The 15562-nt window shown below is 36.6% G+C and overlaps 1 pseudogene across 1 annotated transcript in view; it reads right to left on the reverse strand.

The window, feature by feature from the left end:
- LOC144374869 (transport and Golgi organization protein 1 homolog) overlaps nucleotides 1–15562 on the reverse strand; it is a 122890-nt pseudogene that overhangs the window by 60797 nt on the left and 46531 nt on the right. The gene's annotated exons all lie outside the window — the stretch shown is intronic.

Raw genomic sequence — 15562 nt, forward strand, 5'->3', positions numbered from 1 at the left:
TAGTTAACAGTCATCTGATTCTTGACAAAGATGCCAAAAATATATTGGGAGAAAAGACAGGCTTTAAACAAATGGTGCCAGGAAAATTGGTTATCTATATGTAGACAAATAAGACTAGACCCTGTACAAACTTGAAAGAGATCAAAAGCCCAGGAATCAGACCAGAAACTATGCAAATCCTTGGAAGAAAATATAGGTTTGAGACTCCAGCATATAGGTACAGGCAATGACTTTCTTATTAGAACTCCTAAAGCTCAGAAAATAATGACAAAAGTTAATAAACAGAATGGCATCAAATTAAAAAGCTTCTACACAGCAAAGGAAACAATTAGTAACATGAAGAAAGAACCTAAGGAATGGGAGAAAATATATTTGCTAACTACTCTTTTTTTTTTAAAAAAGAGAGAGAGACAATTTTTTAATATTTATTTTTTAGTTTTCGGCGGACACAACATCTTTGTTTGTATGTGGTGCTGAGGGTTGAACCTGCACTGCATGCATGCCAGGCGAGCGTGTTACCGCTTGAGCCACATCCCCAGCCCTGCTAACTACTCTTTGACACAGGATTAATATCCAGACTATATAAGAAACTTTAAAAAACTTAATACCAAAACCTCAAATAACCTAGCTTAATTGGGCAAATGAATTAAACAGACTCTTCTCAAAAGAAGAAATAAAAATGGACAACAAATGTATGAAAATGTTCAACATCATTAGCAATTAGGGAAATGCAAATCAAAACTACAGTGAGCTTTCATCTCACTCTAGTCAGAATAGCAGCCACCAAGAATATGAACAATATGGGGCTGGGGTTGTGGCTCAACAGCAGATTGCTGGGGCTGGGGATGTGGCTCAGGTGGTAGCGCGCCCGTCTGGCATGCGCGCGGCCCAGGTTCGATCCTCAGCACCACATACAAACAAAGATGTTGTGTCTGCCGAAAACTAAGAAATAAAAAAAATGTTAAAATTCCCTCTCTCTCTCTCTTTCTCTCTCTCTCTCTCTCTCTCTCTCTCTCCCCCCCCGCCCTTAAAAACAAACAAACAAAAAAAACCCCAGCAGATTGCTTGTCTAGCACGTTCGAGGCCCGGGGTTCGATCCTCAGCACCACATTAAAAATAAATAAATAAAAATAAAGGTATTGTGTCCAACTACTTAAAAAAAAGAATATGAACAATAATAAATGCTAAAGAGAATGTGAAGAAGGGACACTTTTTTCTCTGTTGATAGGATTGTAAATGAATATAACCACTATTGAAATCAGTATGGAGGTTCCTCAAAAGACTAGGCAGGAAACCACCATATAACCCAGCTATACAACTACTCAATGTTTATCCTAAAGAATTAAAGTCATAATACTAGAGTAGTACATGCATACCCATGTTTATAGCAGCATAATTCACAGTTGCCAAACTATGGAACCAAACTAGGTGCTTATCAAGGATGAATAAATAAAGAAAATGTGGCATATACACACAATGGAGCTTTATTCAGTCATAAAGATGAATTATGTCATTTGCTGGAAAACGGATGAAACTTGAGAACATTCTGTTACACAAAATAAGCTAAACTCATAAGATCAAGGGAGCATATGTTTTCTCTCGGATGTGGAAGCAAGAGAGGAAAAAGGAAAAGAAAGTGAATATCAAAAGGAGATCAGTAGAGTGTAGGAAAGGGACCAGGAGATGGAGGAGTGAAGGGAAAATACTGGGGAATGATATAGGCCAAACTGGAGTGTTATATTGTGCATGTGGAAATATGTAACAACAAATACTGCCATGATTTAAAACTATAATGTATCAACAAAAAAATGGAAAAAATAAAAGAAAGCAAACAAAAGAACAGAATTGCTTTCATGTATGCATGTATGTATGTATGTATACAGCCTAGCCAAACATCTATTGTGAGCATAAACATTAATACTCTGGAACAGTGATGAGCCTGACAGTTTTTTTTTAATTGTTCTCTTTATTCCTTTTTTCCCTCCCTCCCTCCCTCCCTTCCTTCCTTCCTTCCTTCTTTCCTTCTTTCATTCTTTCCCCTCTCTCTCTCTCTCCCTCCCTCTCTCTCCTCTCTCTTCTCTCCCCTCCCTCCCCCCTCTCTCTCTCTTATTTCCCAGGCTGGCCTAAACTCCTAGGCTCAAGTAATCTTCCTGCCTCAGCTTTCTGAGTAGCTGTGACTGTTGGAGCACACCACGATGTCCAACAATAACACTTGCTTTTGTAAACAAAGTTTTATTAGAACACAGAAACTTATATTATTTACCCACAGTCTAGGCTGTTTTGTGCTACACTGGCACTTGAGTGGCAATGAAGACTTGCCTACAAAGTCTAATATATTTATTATCAGTCTCTTTTCAGGAAAAGTTTGTTGATCCCTGATTAGATTATAGATTAAAGTCAGCAGAATAAATACATAAACATTTCTTTTCTTACGACTAAAATTGGCTGTATGAAATGAGATAAATGATCTATTAATTGCCAAGATAAAAGTCTCTTCCCTATAGAAAGTGTGTATTCAGGAATAGAAATCTTGGCACTGTGTCATGTCAAATGTAGGAAAAAACCTGGCAGTTCATTTTGATGAGACTTAAGAAATTTCTTTTCCAGGGCATTTTTAGGTTTATCTAAACTTTGTAGATAATACAGGGAAGAACATTTTAATCTTCAAATAGATTATATTCATTATTAGTTTGTAATCATTTCACAACTATCATATAATATTAAAGCATCATAAGAGACTGCCTATCATAATAGAAACTTTTATGACTCTAGCCATTAACATGTATTTTTCTAGTTATTGTAGACTCATACATTTAAGCTAGTGCTATTGGTGAAATATATGATTATTTAAGTCTGATTGCCTTACTAATTTTGACCAGTTTATTTTTCAGATATCCATTTTGGGTTTACTCTTTCAATTAATTTTTCGTTCCATGGACAATGAAATTGTTGTTGTGACCTAATTGTCTCTACCACTATTGATGGGCAAAGATATAAGTTAGTATTTTTACTTGAAACTGTTATAGATCTAATGTACTTGATTTGTTTTCCTGACACAAAAGAGTATAAAACTAGAAAAACTAAACATTTTCAGGTATTAATTTCAGACATGACTGTAGGCCTGGTGCACAAAACACAATTAGGGAGATGAAGCTCAAGTAAGATGGTGGTCATACTGAGTTAAGGAGAAAATTATCAAAGTGCAAGATTATCATAGTGGTTGGAATTTTGTGGACAAGAATGTCTGAGCTATTTATGGTGGGTGCAATGTAATTATGTGTGTGTTAGAGAGAGAATACTAAAAGCCTGGAGGAAATTCATTTTTGATAGGAATGTACCAGATGAGACTCTTTAAGGCTTAGCAGAGTTTGACTGCTATAAAGGAGACTGAAGATGATGCTAAATGGCAATGTTGGAAGAAATGGTTTCCAGCAGAGTCAGGTTGCAACAGCTTCACTAATATATCAGGTACTTAATTAAGAGTTCAGGAATAAGCCTTAGCAAAAAGAACCACACACAAAAGAGTAAGGGAAAATGGTAGACCTAAATTTGAAATCAAAATTGATTCATGCTGAAAATGTATGTGGCAGCCAGAAAGGAAAAAAGAAAAGAAAGGTGTGTGTGTGTGTGTGAAAGGAATCTGATGACAATCAAAGGGAGATCAGTAGAATAGAGGAAAGGGATCAGGGGAGAGAGGAAAGCAGGTAAAAGAGAAATACTCAAGAATGATATTGGCTAAGTTTTATCACTATATTGTACATATGTATGAAAACATAACAACAAATCCCACCATTATGTACAAGTATAATGCACCATGAAATATGGAAATAAAGAAAAATACCAAACCTAGTGAGGCGAGGTGGAATATGCTTATAATCCCAGTGACTCAGGTGGATGAAGCAAGAGGATCACGAGCTCAAAGCCAGCCTTAGTAAATCGAGGTGCTAAAGCAGCTCAGCAAGACCCTGTCTCTCAATAAAATACAAAACAGGATATGGCTCAGTAATTGAGTACCCTGAGTTCAATCTCTGGTACCAAATAATAATAATAATAATAATAATAATAATAATAATAATAATAATAATAATAATAATACCAAATCTAATATGATCAAAACAATTCACCAGTAATTAGCCTGCATGACACATAAAACAGAATATCCTTTATAGGAAGACAATATAATCCAGACTTCTTATGATATATTATCTATAAATGACCAGAATATAATTTAAAATTTTTTTGGTACCATAGATTGAACCCAGGTGTGCTTAACCATTGAGCCACAACCTCAGCCCTTTTTTTGCATTTTATTTAGATACAGGGTCTCATTGAGTTGCTAAGTGCATCCCTTAGTTGCTGAGGCTAGCTTTGAACTCTTTTTTTTTTAACAATTTCAATTTTTAATAATGGAAACATTTTGCTATACCAGAAAAAATTTCAGGGGAGAAAAATCTTCCCTATAAAAATAAACTCATCAAAATTATAAATATTATAACTTTTTTACTTCTTCAATATAAAATGCTCCCCTGCAATACCACCCCTTCATATAACACCTTTCCTGTACCATCACATTTTGAAGAGAAAACAGTATTACAGCAAAGCTCAGTTTTAATTTAACATAACATTTGTAAAATGACTTTTTAAAATCTTTGGCCTTCAGAGCCTTTATTCTTATTTTACAATATTAAAAATGCTGCTGTAGTAACCAGTGTTTGGGAGAGAACATCACTCTTCTAGAACCATGAACAGACAGAATTTTAATACAGTAACTTCCAAATTGTAACTTGTAGTGCACATGACAGGGAGGTTTGGATAAACACAGAGGAGAATATGCCTGTTTCAGACAATCTACTACAAGTAAAAAAAAAAAAAAAAAGAATTCACAGATACCCATTAGCTACTACTTCAGGTTCTAACAGTGTCATGAATCTGAGAAACAAATGCTTCACAAACTATAAGTTTACTGGGATGAGTAATTAAAAGACCAGGTGGTTGATAACAGTATATTCAAACCCAATCCACAGTCTGAATAGGAAAACCAGTATTAAAATCATGAAGGCATTCCCTGAACAACAAAGGCCAAGTGTTGGATGACAATGTCACTAAAACCTCATTGATGCACTAAAAAGAAGTTACATGCAAAATTAAACAATGTGTGCCATGCATAATTTATTAGCTTTGAACTCTTGATCCTCCTGCCTTAGCCTCCTGAGTCGATGGGATTATAGGCATGTAGAATATCATTAAATTTTGCCAGAATGCAAAGAAGATAGAAAAATGAGAACCACGAGAGAAAATGTCACATATAAAAAAAGTTCCGTGAGCTGACCCAGATGTTAGGATTAGCAGAAAAAAATTTATAAAGTTTTTATAACTAATTTCAAGGAATTAAAGAAAAGCTTAATCATAATGAATAAGAAGATATGGGTGTCAACATATAAATGAAAAATTTCTTTTAAAAGAAATATAGTATTTGAAATGAAAAATTCATGAAACAAATCTATCATCAGATTATATAGTGCAAAAACAGCAAAAAGTTAACTTGGAGATAGACCAATAAAAATTATCTGGTCTAAAAATCAGAAAGAAAAAAATAGAGACTTGGTTACTATCAGGACAAAGTGACCTAACATACATATAATTAGATTTCTAGAAGAATAGAGGCATAAATTGTACAGAAAAAATATTTAAGACAATGATGGCTAAAATTATCTCAAATTAACAAAAAAGATGTTAACAGATTTAGGAAACTCAGTGAATACTAAAGTTAGTTACAAAGCAAATCACATCTAGATGCATCAGAGTCAACTGTAAATAATCAATTAGGAAGAAAAAGGTCTTGAAGGCAATTAGAAAAAAGTGGTGTGTTACACATAGGTAAAAATGACTAAAATGATAGCTGACTTCTTATCAGAAATGAGAGATTAAAGTTAACGGAAAGGTTTAAGGTGCTAGAAGACAAAAACTGCTAATCCAGGATAAATACTCTTCAAAACTGAAAGCAGAATAGACATTTTCAAATAAATAAAAAGTAAGAAAATTCAATACCAATAGATCTCTACTATTAACAATGCTAAAAGAACCTCTTCAGGATAAAAGGAGATGATCCATCAGGTAGAAACAGATGCACTGTGTGTTTTAGTTCACTGTGTAATAAACTTAATGGTTTAAAATAAAAATTCTTTGTTATTTCTCCTTATTCTATGATTTGGCTTTACATAACCTGATGGGTCCTTTGCTCTAGGTATTTATTAGTGCTTATGTGGTTTCCTTTAGCAGGGATTGTTTAACCAAAGGTAGAACTGACAAAATAGCTTTGTTTACATGTCTGCTAGCTCAACTGGTTGGGTAAGGCTTATCTCCTCAAATGCTTTTAGTCATTCAGTCATTCTAAAATTTTTTATTTGTTGATTAGATTTCTAGAGGATAAAAGTAGAAGGTATACACCTTCCCAAGGTGTTAGGTCTAGGATTGGCATGGCATCACTTTCACCAAAAATATATTTTGTTCATTAAAACAAGACAAAAGACCAGCCCAGACTCAGCGGGTGGGAAAATAGATATTACTTCATAATGAGAGAAGCAACATGATACAGGAATGTGGAGAATTTGGGGTAGATATTTTTAAAGACAATGCACCATAAACAGAAATGAAAAGTACTAGAAATACTAAAATGTAGGTAAATATAAAAGTCAATATGTATACATATTTATTCTTTTAATTTCTTGGAAACATGACTATGGTAAAAAACATAGGGTACACAGCTGTAATATGTATGACAACAAAGCACAAAGGACTTGGGGAGATGTGAGAAAGTAACACAATTTAAATTATGAAAACTGTGATAAATTAAAGAATGCATTTCATAATTCCTGGAAACATTGCTAAAACAATAATGAAAAGCAATAAAGCTAAAAGCTAATGGATAAATTAAAAAAAATTTAATTTTTATTTAATGTAATTTTATTTAATTACATTAAATAAAAATATGAATAGAACGAAAACAAGAAATAGATAAAAATACATCATGAATAGTAAGCCAAGAAGAATGCAGAGGCTATACTAACATCAGATGAATTTAATTCAAGATAAAGAGTTTTATAAGAGATAAGAAAGACATTTCATAATACCATAATGTGTTTTTAAGAACACAGAAACATGACACCATACAACCAAACATTTATATGCCCCAAATATATGAAAGCTGACAAAACTGAAGAGACAAATCTATACTTTGAATTTTTAACACCCTTTTAACAACTGATAGTAACACTATAAAAAAATCACTAATGATACACAAGAGTCTGAACAAAACTATCAACCACCTTAACCTTATTGACATTGACTGACAATGCCCAACAACTCCAGAATATATATTCTTTTCTAGTCCTCATGGAAATTTGCAAGATAGGTTATATTCCTGGCAAAAAATTTTAAATATTGAATTTCAGTTTGTTTGCTGATCACAGTAGAAATAAATGGGGTATTCTTTAATAAAACTGGTCATTAAATAAAAGCCCTACAAATCATCAATAAACAGTGTTTTAGTTATCTATTGTTATATTTTTTAAAATTCCAAAATTTAGTGGCTTTAAAAAATAACCATTTGCCGGGAGTGGTGGTGCACACCTGTAATTCCAGTGGCTCAGGAGGCTGAGGTTGGAGGATCGAGAGTTCAAAGCCAGCTTCAGTAATGGCGAGGCACTAAGCAACTCAGTGACACCCTGTCTCTAAATAAAATACAAAATAGGGCTAGGGATGTGGCTCAGTGGTCGAGAGCCTCTGAATTCAATCCCCACTACCAAACAACCATTTTATTTCTCATACTTTTGTAAGTCAAGACTTTAACCAAGGTTCTGCTCCAGTGTCACCTAGGCTCACCCATACAGCATACGCCTGATTTAGACTACAAGGTCTGAGATGGCTTTGTATGTCCGGAACTAAGGTGCTGACTGTTGGCTTTCTGTAGTCTCCCTTTCCATGTGGTCTTTCATATGTCAGGGGCTTTCTTCAAATGGACTCTCCCTCCAGCAAGATAGCCTGGGCTTCTTTACAGTGTGGTACAGGGTACCACAGAGAAGAAAAAATCAGTTTGTGCCTTTAAAGGATACAGTCAGTCCTTCCTCAAGTCTCAATCTTGGGTAGGATCTTGGTCCACGCATTTTGGGGGAATTTATAGTTGTATATACGACATTTTAATCTACATTACTATGTGAAATGTCTTTGTTTTTATGATTTCATTTTTGCTACATTGTTTCTTTTCCATACGATTAACTACAATATAGGATAATCTATTAACAATAATGTCTCTTCAATTGGTTGTGTGAAGCTTGCTCTATAATAATTTATATAGAAAGAAGTTATGGGAATAATATTCTCTAAATGACAATTTCCTGATTTAAAAACATAATTTGTAGCCAGTACAATAGTGCATGCCTATAATCCTAGCTACTCAGGAGGTTGACAAGTAGGAGAATGGTAAGTTTGAGGAGAGCCTGGGCAACTTGGTGAGACTCTGTCTCAAGAAAAATAAAAACAAAACAAACATTAATGACTGCAGACGTAGCTCAGTGGTAGAGGACTCCTCAGTTCAATCCTCAGTGCTGGGGGTTAAAAAAGGTCATTCATCACCATACTAAGACACTCCTTAGAGAAAAGTAATTGCAAGAACATTGTTCTCCTTCCTTGGGATATGTTTTTTTTTTTCTAGATTGGAATCTAGAAAGCCTTTTGTGTGCTTTGTGCTCTCAGTATGGTTATGTGGCTTTTTAAATCTTGTTCATACCATTGGATGTAATATCAGATTTTGGTTTTTTTTTGGTAGTGCTGGGGATTGAACCCAGAGCCTTGTGCGTGTGAGGCAAGTACTCTTCCAACTAAGCTATATCCCCAGCCCCAGTGGATTTTTTTTTGGAGGGGAATCTCTTCTCAACACATTTTGTGCCAGATTGTACTTGAGAAAGGGAAGTGATATGTACAGCATGGAATGATATTAGTTTCTGATTTTCCCACTTTTTAAAATCTTTTTTAAAAATTTATTTATTTTAATTCTAATTTGTTATATATGACAGCAGAATGCATTATAATTCATATTACACATATGGTACACAATTTTTCATATCTCTGGTTGTATACAGAGTCACATCAGTTGTGTCTTTTTTTAAGAGAGAGAGAGAGAGAGGGAGGGAGGGAGGGAGGGAGGGGAGAGAGAGATTTTTAAATATTTATTTTTTAGTTCTCGGCGGACACAACATCTTTTTTTGTATGTGGTGCTGAGCATCGAACCCGGGCTGCATGCATGCCAGGCAAGCGCACTACTGCTTGAGCCACATCCCCAACCCCTAGTTGTGTCTTTATATGTGTACTTAGGGTAATGATGGTAATCTCATTCCACTGTCTTTTCTATCTAGTATTTAGATGTATTTGAAAACTTTAAGAAAAATCAGAAATACTCTTTCCTATTTTCATGAAAGCATAAATTTTTAGCCATATAAAATGTGTCCTGATGGGTTTTGGTTATATTTTTATACCTCATGAAAAGAGAAGAAATGTTCGCCAGGACAAGCCTCTAAACTGGAAGCTAATAGCCATGTTATCTTGTGTGCTCTCTTCCTCCACATCATCACTTAGGTTTGAGTGAGGCCAAGAACTAATGACACAAAGAACAGAAGGAACTTTTCTTGTGATTACTGTATATTGTTTAAAGACAGCAAAGAATCAACTATTTGTAGCATTTTGAAAAATCCACATATAAATTTTTACTAGACTTTAAAATTTCTTCTTTGATACTCTGGTTCTACTCAAATGGTCCACTCTCAGAGGGGAAATTCAGAGAATCCTGGGAGAGTCATTATTTGTGAAGTCATAGTTATGAACAAAATCCTTTCTTGCAAAGACTTTCAAGCTGCCTCCCTTTAGCTTTCACTCATTAGTGCTGGTTGATACCTGATGCTATTAAAAAAAATCTGATCCTTATCTCACACATCCCTCTCACAAATATTGTAGAAGTACATTGTGATCCCACTAATCTTTGTCCATTGCCATCTTTCCCAGAATTCCCCAACTGTCTCTCATTTCACAGGGTTTAATCAACCTCCTTCCATCCTATTTCATATAAAGTAATCAACATTCCTTATAAAAGCTGACAGCACTTGGGTCCCCAGAACAATCCTTGTTGAGAAGGAAAAAAAGAAATTCATGACCAAATAGTAGAGAAGGCAGCTGAGTCACTTAAAAGTTAAAATTGTAATAAAAGAGAAAAGAATGATCAAGGAACCAATTAAAAGACTATTCATGTATTTTTCTCCTAAGAACCATCAGCCATGCTTCCGTTTGCACAGGGCGTTGGAAAGCAAAGCAAAATCCAAAGGACCACCAGGAAAAGTAACATCTTACTCCCCTAGTCCAGCTGCTGACCCCTCTCCACAATCTCTATTTGCAATGGAAATCTTACACCTTCTGGATGAGACAGAATGATGTAAACCGCTGGCCAAACAAATGGGAAGGCAGCAGCCTATTGTTAGTTCCTGGTTCACTTCCATTAACCAGTACCGGCTCAAGGGGAGGGCAACTCCATTTCCACCTTCAAAGGAGGAGTTGGGCGGGGCTAGGTTTTGCGTATGCTCCCAAGGCAGGTTTCTGGGAATGCTCAGCTTACCATATAACTGTGCTTTTTAAAAAACTTGGCATTAAAGATAAAGCAACCTTACTTTATACTTAATTGTGAATGGGCTGCTCTAACTACTCCTCTTTCATATTCATTTGTTATTTTTAACCATGCTTTATGTCTTCACTCTGTTTCGAAGAGGCAGCTGGAGCCCACAGGTCTAGACCCTCATCTGGGTCCTGCCAGAGGAACCATCTACCACAAAGAGAATCAAGACAGTCATCGAAGACAACATTCCAAATTTTTATCCAAGTAGAGAATCCAACAGTTAAACTGTCTGCAAAAATGTAACTTGTTTTGTAGGTAGACTGAGATACATAATTATCTTTCTGAAAACACTGCAATTTTATTTTGTTCTAGTAAATAAAGTCAATCTAGATGAGTACAGAAAAGGGTGGAAACTTGGTACTAAGGTAACCAAATACAACTTAAAAATATGACCACACACATCTATTTTTTCTCTCACCTGAAACAGCTAAAGGACAATACACAGATTTCTAAAATGATATATGAGGCAATGGTAGATGAAACAGTGCACGAATTCTTTGGAAGATAAAAAGTGCATAAGAAGAGGACAACAGATTCAAAAGAGCTGTGGAACCAAAACACTGGTATCTAGCTGGGGCTGACTGCAGGAACTGAAACCCTTTCAGTCCTCCAAAAACTCAGATGCACAAGCACAGGCACCACAGTATGGAGGAACTGAGAGGATCAGCACACCAAACACCAAGAGCACCATGTGCCCTCAGCTCCCTGTCTTTCCAATTTAAACCACCAATTTCACTGTAATGGTATAGGACTCGTCTTAGGATACAATGAGTTGTCCAGTGAAATCTTCAAATCTGACTCCCCCAGTGCAAGAGCTGGCTTGCCAACCAGTGCTGTTGGCATGAGGCCCAAAGGCCACCCACCTGTTCACAACAGAGCTGCCTGTCAGCTTTGGGATGATCAGAGGACACCAGATGTTTCAGATAAACTGCTAACAAGAACGAGAGACTCCAAAACAAAACTTTTAAAAAGAGGAGGAAGAAGGAAAAGCAAATAGAGGAAAAAGAGATAATACAGTGGGCAGGGTAACACTTTCTGAAAAGATATAATAAATATCCTCCCTGAGATATATTTTAAAAAGCTATAATAAATGTCCTCGGGGAGGATATTATATCCTTGAAATGGGAATAGGATACGATTAAAACAACAAGCTGAGAACAAGAAAGAGTTCTTGAAGAATATAAATGTGATAGTATCATAACAAATTTTAAAGATAAAACACAAGAAAAGTCCAAGAACTGTGTTCTGTAATATAATGCCAATTGCCTAGATTTTGAATTCTCCATATATTCCATAAAAACCACACCAGTCAACAAGGATAATGAAACCACCCCTAATCTAAGCCTACCACAAAATTAGGAGTCGGGAACTACTATAAACTTCCACTTGAGGTAAACAGAGAATGAACATCCCAAACCAGCTGAGCTCTGAAGCCCTCACTGGTCTGGGGAGGCAGACAGAGACTGCACAGGAGCAGGACAGTGGGGCTCTAGCAGTGCCAGACAGATGAAGTTCATCTTCCAGAATGAGGTCACCCCAGGATGACTGAGATTGGTAGTTCAGAGCAGTGGCTGCTTAGGAATTCAAAGGAAGGGCTGGAAGGAGACGCAGTCAGACATCTAGGGACGCTCTGCCCTCGGGTGAGAAAGGGGTAATGCAGACAGCCTTCGATAGTCTATGGCAGGGAGAAAGAGAGAAGCAATGGGAGAAAATTCAGAAGGACAAAACCAAAAGCCTCACCCAGCCCTTTCCCTACCAGTAAAGGAAGCACCCTACTGAAGCCACTGTGCTTCTCTGTATTGATGAGAGAAAGAACTCTTTTTTGTGGTGGGTGGGATGGGGTGGGGAGGGAGGTACTGGGAATTGAACTCAGGGGCATGAACCACTGAGCCACATCCCCAGCCCTATTTTGTATTTAATAGAGACAGGTTCTCACTGAATGCCTCGCTTTTGCTGAGGCTGGCTTTGAACTCATGATCCTCAGCTTCTGGAGTCACCGGGATTACAGGTGTGCACCACTGTGCCAGGCTAGAAGGAACTCTTGAATTAAGAATCTCAGTAAGGGTGAAAAATCTATATAATGAAAATTACAGAACCTTAAAGAAAGAAATCAAAAAAAGACCTTAGAAGATAGAAAGATCTACCTTGCTCTTGGATAGGCAGAATTAATATTATCAAAATGACCATACTTCCAAAAGCGCTATACAGACTTAATGCAATTCCAATCAAAATCCCAATGACATTCCTCATAGAAATAGAAAAACAATCATGAAATTCATCTGGAAAAATAAGAGACCCAGAATAGCTAAAGCAATCCTTAGCAAGAAGAGTGAAGCAGGGGGCATCACTATATCAGACCTTAAACTATACTACAGAGCAACAGTAACAAAAACAGCATGGTATTGGCACCAAAACAGACTGGTAGACCAATGGCACAGAACAGAGGATACAGAGACTAACCCACAAAACTACAATTATCTTATATTAGACAAAGGTACCAAAAACATGCACTAGAGAAAAGATTGCATCTTCAACAAATGGTGCTGGGAGAACTGGAAATCCATATGCAACAAAATGAAATTAAACCCCTATCTCTCACCATGCACAAAACTCGAGTCAAAATGTATCAAGGACCTGGGAATAAAACCAGAGACTCTGCGTTTAATAGAAAAAAAAGTAGACCCTAATCTCCATCATGTGGGATTAGGCTCCAACTTCCTTAATAAGACTCTTTTGGTGCCAGAATTAAAATCAAGAATCAATAAATGGGATGGACTCAAACTAAAAAGTTTCTTTCTTCTCAGCAAAAGAAACAAATCTGTGAGGTGAATAGAAAGCCTACATCTTGGGAGCAAATCTTTACCCCTCACACATCAGATATAGCACTAATCTCTAGGGTATATAAAGAACCTCAAAAGCTAAACACCAAAAAAAAAAATAACCCAATCAATAAATGGGCCAAGGACCTGAACAGACACTTCTCAGAAGATAATATACAATCAGTCAACAAATACATGAAAAATGTTCATCATTACTAGCTATTAGAGAAGTGCAAATCAAAACCACTCTAAGATTTCATCTCACTCGTCAGAATGGCAGCTATTATGGATACAAACCACAATAAGTGTTGGCGAGGATGTGGGAGAAAAAGGCACACTCATACACTGCTGATAGGACTGCAAATTGGTGCAGCCAATATGGAAAGCAGTATGGAGATTCCTTGGAAAATTGAGAATGGAACCACCGTCTGACCCAGCTGTCCATCTCCTCAATCTATATCCAAAGGACTTAAAAACAGTATACTACAGGACACAGATGCATCAATGTTTACAGCAGCACAATTCACAATAGCTAAACTCTGGGACCAACCTAGATGCCCTTCAATAGATGAATGGATTAAAAACTGTGGGGTGTGTGTGTGTGTGTGTATGTGTGTATACACACACATACACACACACACACACACATACAATGGAATATTACTCAGCAATAGAAGAAAATAAAATCATGGCATTTGCAGGTAAATGGATGGAGTTAGAAAAGATAATGCTAAGTTAGCCAATCCCAAAAAACCAAATGCTGAATGTTTTCTTTGATATAAGGAGGCTGATTTATAGTGGGATAGAGAGTGGGAGATGGGAGGAACAACAAGCTCTAGATAGGGCAGAGGGGTTGGAGGGGAAGGGAGGAGGCATGAGGTTATTAATGATGGTGGAATGTGATAATTATTATCCAAAGTACAGGTATGAATACAGGAACTGGGTGTGAATATACTGTGTATACAATCAGAGATATGAAAAATTGTGCTCTATATGTATAAGAATTATAATGCTTTCTGCTGTCATATATGAATAAAAATGTTTTAAAAGGTCCGTAAAACCCTCTCACACCAGCCCATACTGACTCCCTCTTGCTGATACAGGAGAACAGTCATTTTAAAAATAATCACGAGAAACAAAAAAAAACCCTTTCAAGTCTGAAATTCAAATATTTCAGAACAGAAAATGGACAAAAAGATAAATATTGGGGCTAGGGTTGTAGTTCAGTGGCAGAGTGCTTACTCAGCATGTGTGAGGCACTGGGCTCGATCCTTAGCCACCACATTAAAAAAATAAAATAAGGGCATGCTGTCTATCTACAACTAAATTATATATATATTTATATATGAGAGAGAGAGAGAGAGAGAGAGAGAGAGAGAGAAGGGGGAGACACCAAATTTGAGAAAAAAGAAAAAGGAAGACAAAATGATCTCCTACACCTCATGGGTCTTTTTTTCTTAATATGTATTTTTTTAGTTGAAGTTGGACACAATGCCTTTATTTTTATTTTTGTTTTTATGTGGTGCTGAGGATTGAACCCAGGCCCTTGCACGTGCGAGGTGAGTGCTCTACCGCTGAGCCACCACCCCAGCCCCCCACCTCATGGGTCTTAAACGACCTAAAGCACATGACATAGTCAGTACTGTTGATGAACACAATAAATGTCCATAAATATCAGTTGCAATTTAAAAAACATTCTACTATTGAGAAGAGGAATCACTGTGCAAAGCACCATCATAAAGATAGGAGGTTTACCAAATAAACTCCAGAGAAGATGTCTGCGTCAAGGGAGAAAAGGTTCAAATTTAATCCTTGAGACTGACAGGACCATAAACATTAATACCATCACTTGGATTCAAAGTCCAGCTTCAAGGGAACAAGGATTACTCTGGCAGTTCTTGGACCAGGAAGCCTCCTTAAGAATGTCATCAGATGACTACAGGGCTGGGTAGGAAAGAAAGGTCCCAGACTTCCCGTGGGGACGCATCTCACTCACACCCTACCTTGAGGTGATGGAGTCACTGGCTCA

Source organism: Ictidomys tridecemlineatus, unplaced genomic scaffold (genome assembly GCF_052094955.1).
Source record: "Ictidomys tridecemlineatus isolate mIctTri1 unplaced genomic scaffold, mIctTri1.hap1 Scaffold_92, whole genome shotgun sequence".
Lineage (NCBI taxonomy): Eukaryota > Metazoa > Chordata > Mammalia > Rodentia > Sciuridae > Ictidomys > Ictidomys tridecemlineatus.